Consider the following 14,527-nt stretch of genomic DNA (forward strand, 5'->3'; position numbering starts at 1 on the left):
CTAGCTCTGTTATAATGAATGACCAGCAATTACCTTATGTAAATCAATGTAACTGGATTGTGTGTGTATACACTTGGGAAGTAGAAGGTTAAACCAATGATCCTTGTTTTGAAATTAACAACGGAGCATCACAAACAGTCTGCATTACCAATTCTTAGTCAGGCGAAAACGTATGCTGTGCCAGTGACACTCACCAAGCTGTTTGCAGCTATAAGCAGCAGCATTGGGAACAATCCTACCATCTCTGATCTGCTCAACTCTAAACAGAGAACAGGAGTACTTGTGGCACCTTAGAGACTAACAAATTTATTTGAGCATAAGCTTTTGTGGGCTACAGCCCACTTCATCGGATGCTTAGAATGGAACATATAGTAAGGAGATATATATAGATATAGATTACACACACACACACACACACACACACACACACAGTATATACTATAGCATTCAAGTTACCAAGGACGGGTGACTTCCTGCTTTCTTATGCAAAGTGACCCCCTGCCCATTTTCAGGGGGCAAGAGATGGGTGGGGATCCTTCAAATACCCCAGCAGTCCTCTACTTCCTTAGGGCTAGTGTACACAGGAAGAAAAACAAGACTGATTCCTGATTTACAAATAAATTTAAGCAAATGTATTTTTGCCCAAATATAAACAGAAAAACAAATTTTGCATTCCTTTCGGCTGCATAAATTAGACAAGGCTTAAAGTTTCCTCTTGAAGTTAGCATAAAAGCAAATTTATCACAATGACATCCCTTACTAGTTCCATTCTGGTTTCCTAGTTATGTATTATCATGCATATACCACTGAGACTGTCACATTCAGTAACTCTAGTTTAGGAGAAACCATACAGCTTTTGCACTGTCCAGAAAAATTGGGAGTTAAACTGTTGTTCATTAGCCTACGTGGACAGAAACTCAGTCCAGTTCCTCGTAGGCCATTCACATTAACTAAGACACACACACTTGTATTAACTCACACCTTTTAGGCAATCCTGAGAATTTAAATTCATCTCTCTGCTGGACTCTAAACGCCATAGACATAATAGAGATACTGATTTTATGGCTCATTACAACATTTTGTAACACACCCTGCTGCCTGCTACTTTTGTTTTAAATGGTCTCCTACAACATGTATTAACCCCTTATGCCTAACAATCTGTCCCACCGTGTATTTAACTTGGACACTTTGATTTTCTTCCCCAGACTCACGGAAGAGCTCTATGAAGCTTGAAAGCTTCTACCTTCCACAACAGAAGTTGGTCCAATAAAAGATATTACCTTACCTACCTCACTCTTATATCCTAAGGCCAACGTGGTTACAACAACTGTGCAAATGGTACCTTTTAAGGTGCTCAAAGCCAAAAAAGTTGAAGGGGCACTAAGACTGAACTAGTCTTATTTTTAGTATAAATGGTCTTTCCCCAGGCCAGAAGAAAAAAAGCAGTGTTGGGTGTCACGCTGTCTGGAGTGGCTCATGATCATGAGTGCCACCCAAGGGAAGCTGTCCAGGAACAGGGCACAAATCCCAAAGTTGGCTGTGTGTTCTATAATTACCTTTCTGCAACTAAGTAACAAGCGTGAACTCCTACAGCACTATGATAGCCTTAACATGGACTTCCAGACAGTCCTCTTAGAGCCAGACACTTCTCCCAGTTCAAACAGCTGGCAAACCCTTGCTTATGCTTAAAAATCATCATTATAGCTCAAACTGCATAGAGATAGAAAGGCAATGTGGGAGATTAATGCATGCAGCAACTTACAAGCACTTCCTAAAGTCTATACTAAGCACATTGATATAAGTCCAAAACTTATCTTAACAATACTAACCCATGGGAGAGGGAAACCAGTTTCCAGCTATGTATTTGTCAGTTAGGCCTAGGGACCTTCACATGAGCTGGCATCTGGTCTGTCAGCATCAGAGGGAACCTGCCACTCTGCTTATAGTTCTTCTATGTAATTGTGCTGCAATTGTTCTTTGGATCCAGCTATTTCCCAAAATTACATTCACTGTATGGAGTATAAAAAGGGTATTTGACATACTTTCTAGAATTTTAAAATGATGGAAAATAATTAGGGGGCAATAAAGTTCAATAGATCAGTCTAGTTCAGAAAACCACTAATCACTAGTAAAAGGAATAAGACTCATCAAAGCCACAGAATGTCAATATGCCAACATCACAGAAATATGAGTGAATCTTGCAAGAGCAGAGGATAGGTATGGTAGAAGATTAAGTGCTTAATATGATCATCAGGAATGCTAAAAATACTTGGAGTTTGACTTATAAACATAATGTCATCTCTGTCCATCCAGACTTAAAATTATTTGCCTTCCTTGTAAACATTACTTTTAAAAACAGATTATACAACTTTTAGTTTTAAAATAAATGTCATAACTGCTGCTATTAACTTCTCAGAAACTGAATTCCCCATCTGATATAGCAGCAAAAAGTAAAGTATTTATTTAAAATTTATACAAAGATGATTCTCTCTAAAGTATCCTCTATACCAGCCCAGCATATGGTGAGTTTATTTTTGTGGAGAAGATGAGAAGGAAAGAAGAGAGGTTGTTATTGCCGTTGAAACATATTTTAGCACATTTGGCTTTACTGTTGGAACATTGCAGTGGATGCACTTGCTTTTAGGCCCAAATTGCTCCCAGGTTGAAGCTAATGTTAAGTTTACAGCTCTCTTGCCAATTAAAGGCATCTTACCCAAATTATAGGTGGTTTTGTGATAGTCTCGCTTCTGTGTCTCCCGCAAACACTGGGTTACATGAAACATTTTAATAGGACATTGTTTATGGCATTTAACTAGCAAATAATTGGTGCAAAAACAGCATGATTTATATATAACAACTCCTAACCCATAAAGTGTGTGGTCTTTTGGACATCATTTTTTTTTAAAAGGGCTGTTTTAGGTGTTTGAGAAATTATTCTGCTAGTGCTCTTCTTCACATAGATGGTATGTGCATATGCACATACCGAGTCATCTGCTGGAGTTAAAACACCCCCGAAAGAATGCTTAAATGCTAATGTGAGCAATCTTGTACTATTAAAAATTGGAAAAACGCAAAACCAAGAAGATAGATATTTATGCAGGATGTTTGACATGACTTGGGTTTCATTCAGTTTCACAAAGGTGGATGTGGTTGACCAGCTTAGTCATTGGTTTTCTTGGCTTAGCTTCTTAACATCACTGGACTTGATAATTGGCTAGAGGTTACTTGCTTGTAGATGTTGACTCATAGATTTTGCTGAACTCTTACCCTTGTGTGGCCAGCCAAAAAAGTGACAAAAGCATACACCTCTTGAGGGATGCCAACACTTCAAGCTGGGGGTGCTATTCCCAGATTGAGGAGATAAACTCACACCAGTTCTCATCAAGCTTGCATGCCAAAAATAGCATAGCTACTGCAGCACAAGAGGTGGGATGAGCTACCTACCCCAAATACATGCCCATCCAGTACCCTAGACACATACCTAAGGTATCTAGCTCCACCCACTGCTTGCTGCGCAGCAGCTACATTCTATTTTTAGCATGCTAGCTTGGTGAAAACTCATGTGAGTATATCTCCTCAAGTTGGGAATCACACTGTGACCCCAGGCCCCCTTCATGCCAACTGGCAAGGAGGTTACAGTAGTGTTCTGATCCTAGTATGTACATTCTGGTTCACCAAAGAAAATCATGAGAGGTCTTAAATAAAAGCTAGGATCTATCATTGTGAAGTGTATGTGTATACATACATTGAAAATGTTTTAAAGTTGTATCAAGGTATGAGGCACCAGCAGAGTGGGGACAGAGGGGGAAAACTATTGTCTGACAGACAATAAATGTTTATTCCCCTCTCTCTGTCAAAATGCTAATTTAGTATTGTAAGCTACCATGGATATCTGTTTACATACAAAGTCAGTAAAGAGATGTGAAGTCAACAGGGAAGCAACACACAGAAATAAACAAGCCATAGGTGAATAACCTGTGTGAGTGTACACAGGTTGGGAGGGATATATGTAAAAGGCAAAGTAGACACCCCCCCTCATGCTGCGCTTAGGAAGTAAATTTCACATTTGTGAAAATTCAATCTCAGCCAACCATTGTTGGCAACACGGCTAGCCTCCTGTATGAAGAAATGTTATCTCCTCCAAAGTTAAGTTTAGTCTCTACATATAAAACAAAAATCAGAACATGCTTTCTAATCAATTTCCAATACCTTACTCTTGCTTAGAATATCACTTGATTCTTTGGGAATAAACTTAATCCTGTTTTCACTACAAGTATCTCAGTGCTGTGGTGTTAAGCAAAGTGCTGCTCCTCAGCTGAATTTTACAAGCTGGTGTTTATTTCCTTGGGGACAGCAGACCTGGTATTCCTGCGAATGGCCAATGTGAGGGACTGGATACCCCAGGGGAATGTTTCAAAGGGACTCATGGCCTGAGATACACCCACTGTTAACCTGCAGGACCGGCATAGTTTAGAGGAGAGTACTGGGTCTGCCAGTTTGGTGGTGGTGTGAGGAAGAGAATGCTTTTCATGCAGTGGACTTATTCCCCCCCAAATCAGTGAAGCCTGCCTCCTATGTATCTGTGACAAAAGAAATAGCTGATTGTATTGACATCTTATGGCATGTCTGATCAGTCTTCTGATGTGGTAGCTTGTATCACTGATAGCCACAGTAGCAGATCTCATGGTTACTATGTATATTTCCCTTATTCTTGGTTTCCCAGTTCCCTTCCATAACTCTTGTGTGTTATGGATATCATCAGTAGGTAGCATGTCACAAGCTGTGACATGGAGGTTAAAGTAGTTCAAATGCAGTCTGTATGCCTCCACTGCCCCCCCCCCCCAAAAAGCAGAATTCAAAGCTTTTGGGAAGCCAAAAAAGGTAACGTACCTGCCTTCCCCTTTCTGAGATGGCTTAGGCGGCCAAGGGCCTCAGACTGGTTCTCCAGTCACACATCCCCCTTCTTTCAGGGGTCAGGGAATTCTAAGTTACAAGCCTGATCCTCCCTTTTTAAGGATTTACCCAGGCTTGACAAGCCTCAAAAGGTGATGGGGTACAGATCTGCCCCACGTTTTATGCATCGCTTCACACTGATGGGGTGCCAAATGGAGGAGGATACATTTCTTACAAAAGATGCACCCTTGTGCCATTGAAGTGTTTCAGTAATTTTTTATGAGATACCTGAATTTCAAGTACGGTTTTATATGGGTAGTTCCATGATAAAAAAAAAAAAAAAGAATGTTTGCCATTCAATTGTATTTCTTCTTAGCAATAGTACTTTTGATTGTTAGCAAGAGAACTCTCTCTCTCAACTCCTGCTCACCCTCTCATTACTGGGGGCTAGGCATTCCCTATAATACCTAATGATTGTAGGAGGACACAACTTTGACAAGTGGAAAGGCATGTCAAAATGTTACTTCCATGTTTATTAGAGCAGACCATATTGTTCCTGCATGCTCGCATACAACAAATGAGCATTTGCAGGACTTTATTTCGACTTGACAAAGTAATTAAGGTGACTTCAGAATTAACTGTGCAGAAAATGGGATCATAAAGACAGTGTCAGATGGGTCAGAGCTGAGGTGCAATATTACAAGGGTAAGAGTTTTATTTTCTCTACAACGTTACTAGGTTGGGTTTAAAAAAAGACACCCAACTCTTTACTGATAATGTTAAGCTGTGAGTTTGGAAGAAATAATTTTGCTTCATACAGAATGCTGACATCAGGATGTCAGTTCATTAGGAGAAAAAGCAGGTGTCAGCTACTCTACTAGCTTTTAAATGAAAAACAAAGAATCCTCATCCTTATTACTAGCACAAAACAGACCCAGTCTATTAGAATCATTAAGATGTTCTAGGCATATCGGTGGGGTTTTTTTGTTTGTTTGTTTTTAAATAAAGGATTCTAATATGTGCTTGTTTACTCAGCCTTACTACTGCATTCTTGTCAGGTTTTTTAATCCTTTTCCTTCCCGCCCCCCATTTATAGCAGTTTTGCTAGTTAAACACAACCTTGTGGAAAGCCACACCTCAACTGAGTGAGCAAGTAAGCAATCTGTATTTCAGCCAAGAATCTCCAATCAGCTCTACTCAGTATTGCTTAATGCCTATAAGGTGCAATGCCTGGTGCTATACAAGTCCAAAATATAGCACAGGAATGCATTAGGTCAGTGATTCTTGACTGCCCAATATTGTAAACCCTCACCTCCAATCTAATTGGGATCTAGCCAAGACCCAGTGGTGGATTAGCCAATAGGGCCCATGCCAGGGGAAGCCCCCACACCCTGACCCCTGTCCGCTGCACAAATACTAGGCAGGGGAAGCCCCCACATCCCAACTGCAGCCCCAGAACTGGAAGAGCTCTAGCTCCCTGCCGTGGCCTCAAGGCTGCGGGTGCTCTCATTCCTAGCCATGGCCCAGGGGGCCGTGAAAGGGAGGACAGAGCTTCTCCGATCTTAGGACTGCAGTCTGTGGGCGGAGCAGAAAGGAGCAAATGGGTTGGGGCTGCAGTGGGGCCAGGGGTGGGGGTACAGGCAGAAGAGTCAGGGAGGCCCCCCCCCTTGCGCTGGCCCAAGGCCCCACGAAACCTTAATCCACCTCTGCCAAGACCCCTTCCCAATTAGCACCAGAAGAGCTTATTCGAGACCTATGCATTGAGAACCCATACACTAGATAATTGAGAGAGTAAGATAACACTGCTGGAGAAATTAATATGCTCACTACTCTGGTCATTTGTATCCCTATAAGGTTATTGCCAAACTCACATTCTCTGTACGTCTGCCATGTAACCCAGGAGTTTAAGCTGGTCAACTCTCAATGTTGCAGGCAAAACTGATTCACCTGTTTATCATTATCAAATGTGCACCTCTATCTTACTCTCCAAAATGTACATCATCTATTTTTAAAGTAAATATCTAAGTCTTTGAATCTGTCTGACTTTCACTACAAACATGCAGCTTTACTTATGGTACTGGCTCCTTTAAGGTCTGTCTGAAGTTTTTTCACTGAAGTTATACTTTGGCTCAAGTAAAAGTATAGTATTTGATTAAAATAGTGTTGCTGCCATTTACAATGAAAGTGAGTTTTGTTGTATTGGAAACTACAGCCTTATGCAGAAATTCAAGGTGAACCTCAAGATTGCAACATGAAGATTACAGCAGCCTGCTGAAGTCATCTGGCCTTTGTATTTCGGCCATCTGGGCCAGCACTTCAACAAGAACTTCCCTATTTATAGTGCCTTTCATGAAATCTCAAAGTGCTTTTGTATCAAGAAGCAGAAAACATTAAAAGAAAAAAACAAATCAATAAAAAAAAAGTGTTAAGAACAAAGGATGTCTTCCCCTCCCCTTCCCCCCATTCTCCTCCCCAAAAATAGTGTTTAAAGATTTAAAAATGCAATTTTAGACTAGGTAGCATATAGAATAGAAAACAAAGGCTGGTATTTCACTGTACCTGAGCAACTAAGAGCCTGATCCTGAAAGATGCTGAGCACTCAATTTCTAATGGCTTGAGTGGGAGACAAAGGCAGTCACTACTATGCAGATGAGGCCCCAGATTCCAGGGCAAAATGTTTTCCCAAGGATTACGAAGCACTTTGAGATATTCAGATAAAGTGTGCTATAGCAGTAAGAGCACTAGGCATATCTTAGAGGTACTAATACACTTCACAGCCATGACCATAATAAGACCAAAGTCTATTTCAGCCCCAAACTCAGGAAAGTGAGAAAACTCCCTCTATAGATCCACCAAGAGTAGAGCAAACAATTGTCAAGTCTTTAGAATAAAGATGAGGTTGATAAGTACCGAACTTCAAAATATTAAGGTTTCAGAGTTGCAGCCATGTTAGTCTGTATCCACAAAAAGAACAGGAGTACTTGTGGCACCTTAGAGACTACCAAATTTATTAGAGCCTAAGCTTTCGAAGAAGTGGGCAGTAGCCCACGAAAGCTTAGGCTCTAATAAATTTGGTAGTCTCTAAGGTGCCACAAGTACTCCTGTTCTTTTTTCAAAATATTAAGACACCAAGAGAATGAATTAGAGTTCATTAATAGGTAGGGATAAGAACTAACCAACATTCACTATCCCTTAAAAGAAATACTTTGGGTATGTCTTGTTCTAGAAACTAATCTTATGACCGAACTCTAGCTCTACAGATTTTGTTTTGATCCATTATAATCAGAAGTATCTCCAACCAAGCTCTGGGAAATCATTTAAGTCTGGATCTGAATTTGGCGACTTGGGCCCATGGCTAGCTTAAAACAAAGCCTTAGAGAACAATATCTTAGTCAGAAAAAAAAGTCTTCCTACGAATTACAATTTTGTTTTTTAGAATATAAGCACCACCAAAATAAACACACACTTTTATAAGCTACAGCTGGGTAACATTAAGACTACCAACAATGGTGCTTCTGGTGCCTAAAGGGGCCACACTGAGAATGCTTACTTAGGGTAAACTGCAGGGAATAGGGCAGACAATCCCCAAAAATGATGGGCCATTCTATAATCAGATTCCAAGCTAGTAACAAAAACAGCTTCTACGACACCACACGGGTTATCAAGGAGTCCAATACGGTCCCTTTATGCAATCCAGTCTTTGGGTCCCATTTAGACAGCCAAGTCTAATACAGTGACAGATTACTGAAAACCTTATTCACCATATTAAAGTTCTACCAATCCCAAAAGACAGGACACATTGCCCACCAGGTCAATGAATATTTCAGACCTCACCCAAATACATGCTTACAGCCTGTTTATTAATTAATTTAAAAAGTTATCTTTTGGTTAGGAGATCAATATACATACAAGTGTGTATAAAGTCCTTAGTTACTTTCATAGCAGAGATGGTGAAACTGATGATTTGTAAAAGTCTTTCTGGAATTAATTTTAAAAAGTTATAGCCCAACAGGCAGTCCAGGTGCAGAGTTTATTCAAATTCTTCCATGAGAATTCCAGGGTGAATCTGGAGTAAGCCCGGAGACCTCAGTCTTGTGATTTAGACTTTCCCTATCAAAAGTTTAAGCAGATCTGAGATTAAAAAGATCAACTATAAAGGAACCTTCAGGCCTGAAGCCATCTGATAAGTCTCTGGTCAGCAATTGTCAGAACAGGCCCTTTGTTTTGAAGTTAATCTTCTGTTTCCTATGGATACCCAGGTAACTAATTGGATTCATTAACATAGTTCAAATGGTTAATTGCCTTATCAATTAAGCTGAAGACAATGTAAATAATATTAGTTCCTACAGTATCTTATGTCTTTTATCTTTGGGCTGGTCTACACTGGGGGGGGGGGGAGAAATAGATCTAAGATCACGTAGCTGAAGTTGCGTATCTTAGATCGATTTACCTCGGGTCCTCATGGCGCGGGATCGATGGCCACGGCTCCCCCGTCGACTCCACTACCGCCTCTCGCTCTGGTGGAGTGCCGGAGTCAACAGGGAGCGCATTCGGGGGATCGATTTATCGCGTCTAGATGAGATGCGATAAATCGATCCCTGATAGATCGATTACTACCTGCCGATCCGTCAGGTAGTGAAGACATACCATTTGAGTCAACAGAATATAGTAATGAATCATTAGCAGACAAGAATAGGATTTTAGCATCTACATGCTAATTGGGTCACATTACACTGCTCTACAGCCAAAATGCTTCTGAAATAAATATAGTCAAACTTTACTAATTCTGGGTCACTGAGAACGAAAATGATGCTTAAAATTGTTGATTGGCTCTAGTTTTCAAGATATGCTATTGGGTCAGTATATACGACCCTTGACTTGGGAATGGCGGAGGATAAGTGAGTTATAAAGGGAAGGGATCTCAATTTAAACCAGAAATGACTAAAATACATCTTTGACTGGATCTATGAATAAATCTATGAATGGGTTTGGACAGTACTTGCTTTTTAGGCAAAACAATGAATGATGCAATCTGAAACTGGTATTGCGGCATACATGATATGAATTCCATCATGTTATTCCTAAAAGTCAAGGTTGAAGCTTACATCACTCTGCTGAACAAATTGCCCTATATCAGCTCTAGAAATCATACAGTGTCGTGCTCTCTTATTTGTCAGTGTTTGATTTTGCAAAGGGACACATTTCTGTTTAGCCAAAGTGAGCAGAGATGCCTCGTACTTGTGTGAACAGTGTAGATAACTTTTGCCGTGTTTGTGGTGAAGTAACTTTTGCATCACAAAAGCGCAGTATAACCACTATGGTTAAGAAAGCCCATCACCTTTATTTTGGTTGCAAAATTGGAGATCAGGACAAGATGTGGGCCCCACACATATGCTGCAACACTTGTGCAACAAATCTTCGCCAGTGGTTGAACAGGAAAAGGAAATCTATGCCTTTTGCAGTGCCAATGATTTGGAGAGAGCCAACAGATCATACCAGCAATTGTTACTTCTGCATAGTGCCTCCAGTTGGTAAAGGTAGGTCAAAGAAGAAAAAGTGGACTGTGCATTATCCAAACATTCCATCAGCTATACGCCCAGTACCTCACGGAGAAGGATTGCCGGTTCCTGATGCACCAGAATCATTCTCACTTGAGTCAGAGGAAGAGGATGAAACTTCTGGTCCTGAACCATCAATGTCACAGGACCCACATTTTCTCCCATCCTCCTCCTCTGAACCACACCTCATAACACAAGGTGAACTGAATGACCTTGTCAGGGATTTGGAACTACCCAAGAGTAAGGCAGAGCTGTTGGGCTCCAGACTACAGCAGTGGAATCTCCTGGCAGGTGATGCTAGGGTTTCCATGTTCCGTGACCGTCGAAAGGATCTTGTCCCATTCTTCTTCATGGAAGGTGATCTTGTAGCCTGCAACAACAACATCGATGGTGTGATGGCAGTCCTCAACATCGTTCATGATCCAGATGAGTGGAGACTGTTCATTGATTCATCGAAGACGAGTCTTAAAGCTGTTTTACTGCATAATGGCAATGTTTTGCCATCAATTCCAGTTGGTCATGCAGTCCATATGAAGGAAACCTATGACAACATGAAACAACTTTTGAGGTGCATAAACCATGACCAACATCAGTGGCAGCTTTGTGGTGATTTGAAGGTTGTTGCTCTCTTGCTTGGTCTGCAGACTGGATACACAAAGTACTGCTGTTTTCTCTGCGAATGGGATAGTCGTGCAAGAGATTCCCACTACATCAAGAAAGATTGGCCACTCCAACAGTCATTGCAGCCTGGGAAGAAAAGTGTTCAGCATCCACCACTTGTTGAATCAAGGAAGATTTTGTTACCACCCTTACACATCAAGCTGGGTATGATGAAGAACTTTGTCAAGGCCATTGACAAAACACAAGCAGCTTTCAAGTACCTCCATGGAAAATTTCCAAGGTTAAGTGAAGCTAAGATAAAGGAAGGTGTCTTTGTTGGTCCTCAGATTCGTGAACTTCGACTTTTTTTCCCTTCAGAACTTGGGAGGGGAGTGGTCAACAGCAGACTACCCAAACAGGATCTGGACTTGCCTAGTTGTTCATAAAACCTGATTCAAAGCTAGGAGACCATATATGAACAGAATATACAGAAGGCACAAACTTGAGGACCTGCAGAATTTTAGATGCAGTTCCTCAATAATCCATCAGTGCCAGTTAATAAAGGTGCTTTGCTTCCAAACATTGGATCAGTTTCATAAAGGCAAACAATTTCCTTTTATTTTTTTACCCCAGTAGATTTTTGCCAAGAAGTTTGCCTAGCCACCCATGGCCATTTCTAGGAGTGTCCATCACTGTGGTAGCCAGGCAATGAGATGCAAGACTTAATTTGAATCAGAAGGGTAAGAGGCACCTGTAGGCCATATTCCCATACCTGCTCCGGTGCATACCAACACCTTCTTATATTGGAGCTGTATTACCAAGGTCTCCCAGACCCTGGTTAGGACATATGCCACAGAGGCTATGTAGTAAGAGTTAATACTACCTGGTCTTGAATTAGCAGATCACTTAAATAGCTAAAGGTCAGATCCTCAACTGCTGTAAACTATCATAGATCCAAAAACTCCAGTGATGGAGTCAGTTGGTGTAAATCAGTGCAAGGTTCTAAGTCTTGTGGAGCTAGGCTCTTTATAAAGCTGAACTAGTCTAGTTTTTAGAACTATATTACTATGAAATATTGAGCATAAATTGCCACCTGTGAATAAAATGTATTCTAGTATCTTAGAGTATTTTGAAATGTGTGGATAGACTCTATAGAAGTGCAATGCATTTTTATTATTAAATCTAAATCTTCTCTCTTACATATAGAGTAATTGGCTTCCTGACTGAAAAGAGTAGTGTTATAATAGGCAGCAATTATATTGACATATGTATGACATGATTCATGAATAAATTTTAGCTTTGCAGGAACAGAGCTTTATTCTGTATCTAGTCTCTGAACTTAGAAAGATAAGGCTAGACTAACTGATTCGAAGTCCCTCATGTAGGGTCTTTGTTACTACTGCATAAAATAGGGAGATTTAAATTGACAGTTGTTACCAATGAGCCTGCTAAAGTAATAATGAAACATATGAAGATCCCAGGACATGGTGACTCGGTCTTCTTTAATTAATGCTGGCTCTTGAGGTTTGCCCAGAATTTAGAGTTATAATGTCTGTTTCTTCTTTCTTTCCTTCATTGTATGTTCAAGATTCAATTTCAAAAGAAATACAAATATATCTCAAAGCTGTCACATTTCACAAGTTACATTTTTAGTAAGTGCAAGGAGTAGCAATATCTTAAGAATATAGTGTGTCTAATGAAATACAGAATTCAGAGACCGTAATGGATATATTTACTTATGATGTTTCTCTCTAGAGCAAGAGATGAATCTGTTTAAAATACTCATTATAGAAAGAGTATCCTCTGCTATTAGAGGGGAGCTGGATGCAGAACTTTATCCAACCTGCAAGAAGGCAGAGACTATTGGTTGACTGACAATCTGAGTACATGATTGAATGTTGTCACTGCAATATAATGGTAGTTAGTCACTGATTATGTTGACTATGTACAGTGTTGATTGTTCCTCTTGCTTGGAAACAAAGGTTCTAGAAAGAGTGAGGAAGATTTGTCTTTACAGATTTAAAGCAGTTATTGGTAAATAGGGAAGGTTAAAGGCTCTATTGTGAGACTTTCCCAGCACCAAGCAAGAGACAGCACATAATTGCTCTCCCCCTGGAGCAGCAGGTTAGGGAGCAGATTGTGACTGAATCAGTGTGCCTTCTGGGTTCCCCCTATTCCAACAAAGAAATACCTTGCATCATGTCCTTCCCCTGGCAAGCTGACAGCTATACAAGCTAGCACACTGGGGTGCTAGACCCTTGGCTCTGTCCAATCCTTCTGCAATGCTGCACATTTTAGGGTTACCCTTTTTTTTTTTTTAATTAAAATAAGGGATACTCCACGGGGCCCCGGCCCTGCCCCAACTTCACCCCTTCCCCGTGCCCAGCCCCACCCCAACTCCGCCCCTTCCTCACAGTCCCCGCCCCAACTCTGCCCCTCCCCTGAACGCTCCGCCCCCCTGCTCCTCCCCTCCCCTGCTTCCCACGAATCAAGTGTTCGTGGGAAGCCTGAAACAGGGAGGCAGCAGGTAAGCTGGGGCAGGGCGAGGCGGGGCCTAGTTCGGCCGAGCGGCTCCCATTGATGGCCGGCCAGCCCAGGCCAAGAGGCTTTGGCCCTGGTGTCTCCTGCCTGGCTTGGGCCCTTGGGTGCCAGCCCCCGGCCGAGCACCGCCAGCCCCTCCCTCCCTATTTTCCCAGACATGTCTGGCTTTTGGGGATTTCTTCCCAGACAGGGATTTGAGGCCCAAAAAGGCGGACAGGTCTGGGAAAATCCGGACGTATGGTAATCCTAGCTTGCATAGGCTGCACATTTGCATGGGACACACATTAAGCATGCACAAGCTTCAATTACCCAACCCTGCTGGGTTTGCAGTTTGGAACATGTTTTTTGTGGCACCCTGCCCAGGGTCTTCCCAAAAAGATGAGTTTTATTTATCATTGTGTTTGTATTTTTTTTTCTTACCTTTGTTCTGTCAACAGCAACATTAAGCAGATTGCCAATGTGATGTAAAGAATTGGCATAACCACACTTATGCCAGCAAGGACATGGGCTAAGTGTTACCTCATCTGCATTCTGTCACTATCATAATTACAAATAATTAAAAATATGGCAATTCAGAATTCTTCATTTTAATATTTCAGTGTTATAAATCAATGTTATTCTGTGGTACTTATAATTAAAAAGATGGGAAGTTATAAAAAAATATGGTGATTCTTAAAGATAAAAAGTTGAAATTAAACCATTGTTCCCCCCATAGTCCAGTTGTATTTGAAAATCATTACAAAAATGACATTAGAAAAAGTTTTCCTGTGAATGCATTTTGAAGGCTACTTCAATGTTAGGGCCTTGATATTTAATTGTTTTTCATGGTATCCCCAATCCATCTTGTCAGTCTGTTGTAAACAAGGAGGTACAATTTCAAAATGGCTGACACCCAACTTTGCAGGCAAAAACATGTTACTGGGGAAACCCCCCCC

Source organism: Malaclemys terrapin, chromosome 6 (genome assembly GCF_027887155.1).
Source record: "Malaclemys terrapin pileata isolate rMalTer1 chromosome 6, rMalTer1.hap1, whole genome shotgun sequence".
Lineage (NCBI taxonomy): Eukaryota > Metazoa > Chordata > Testudines > Emydidae > Malaclemys > Malaclemys terrapin.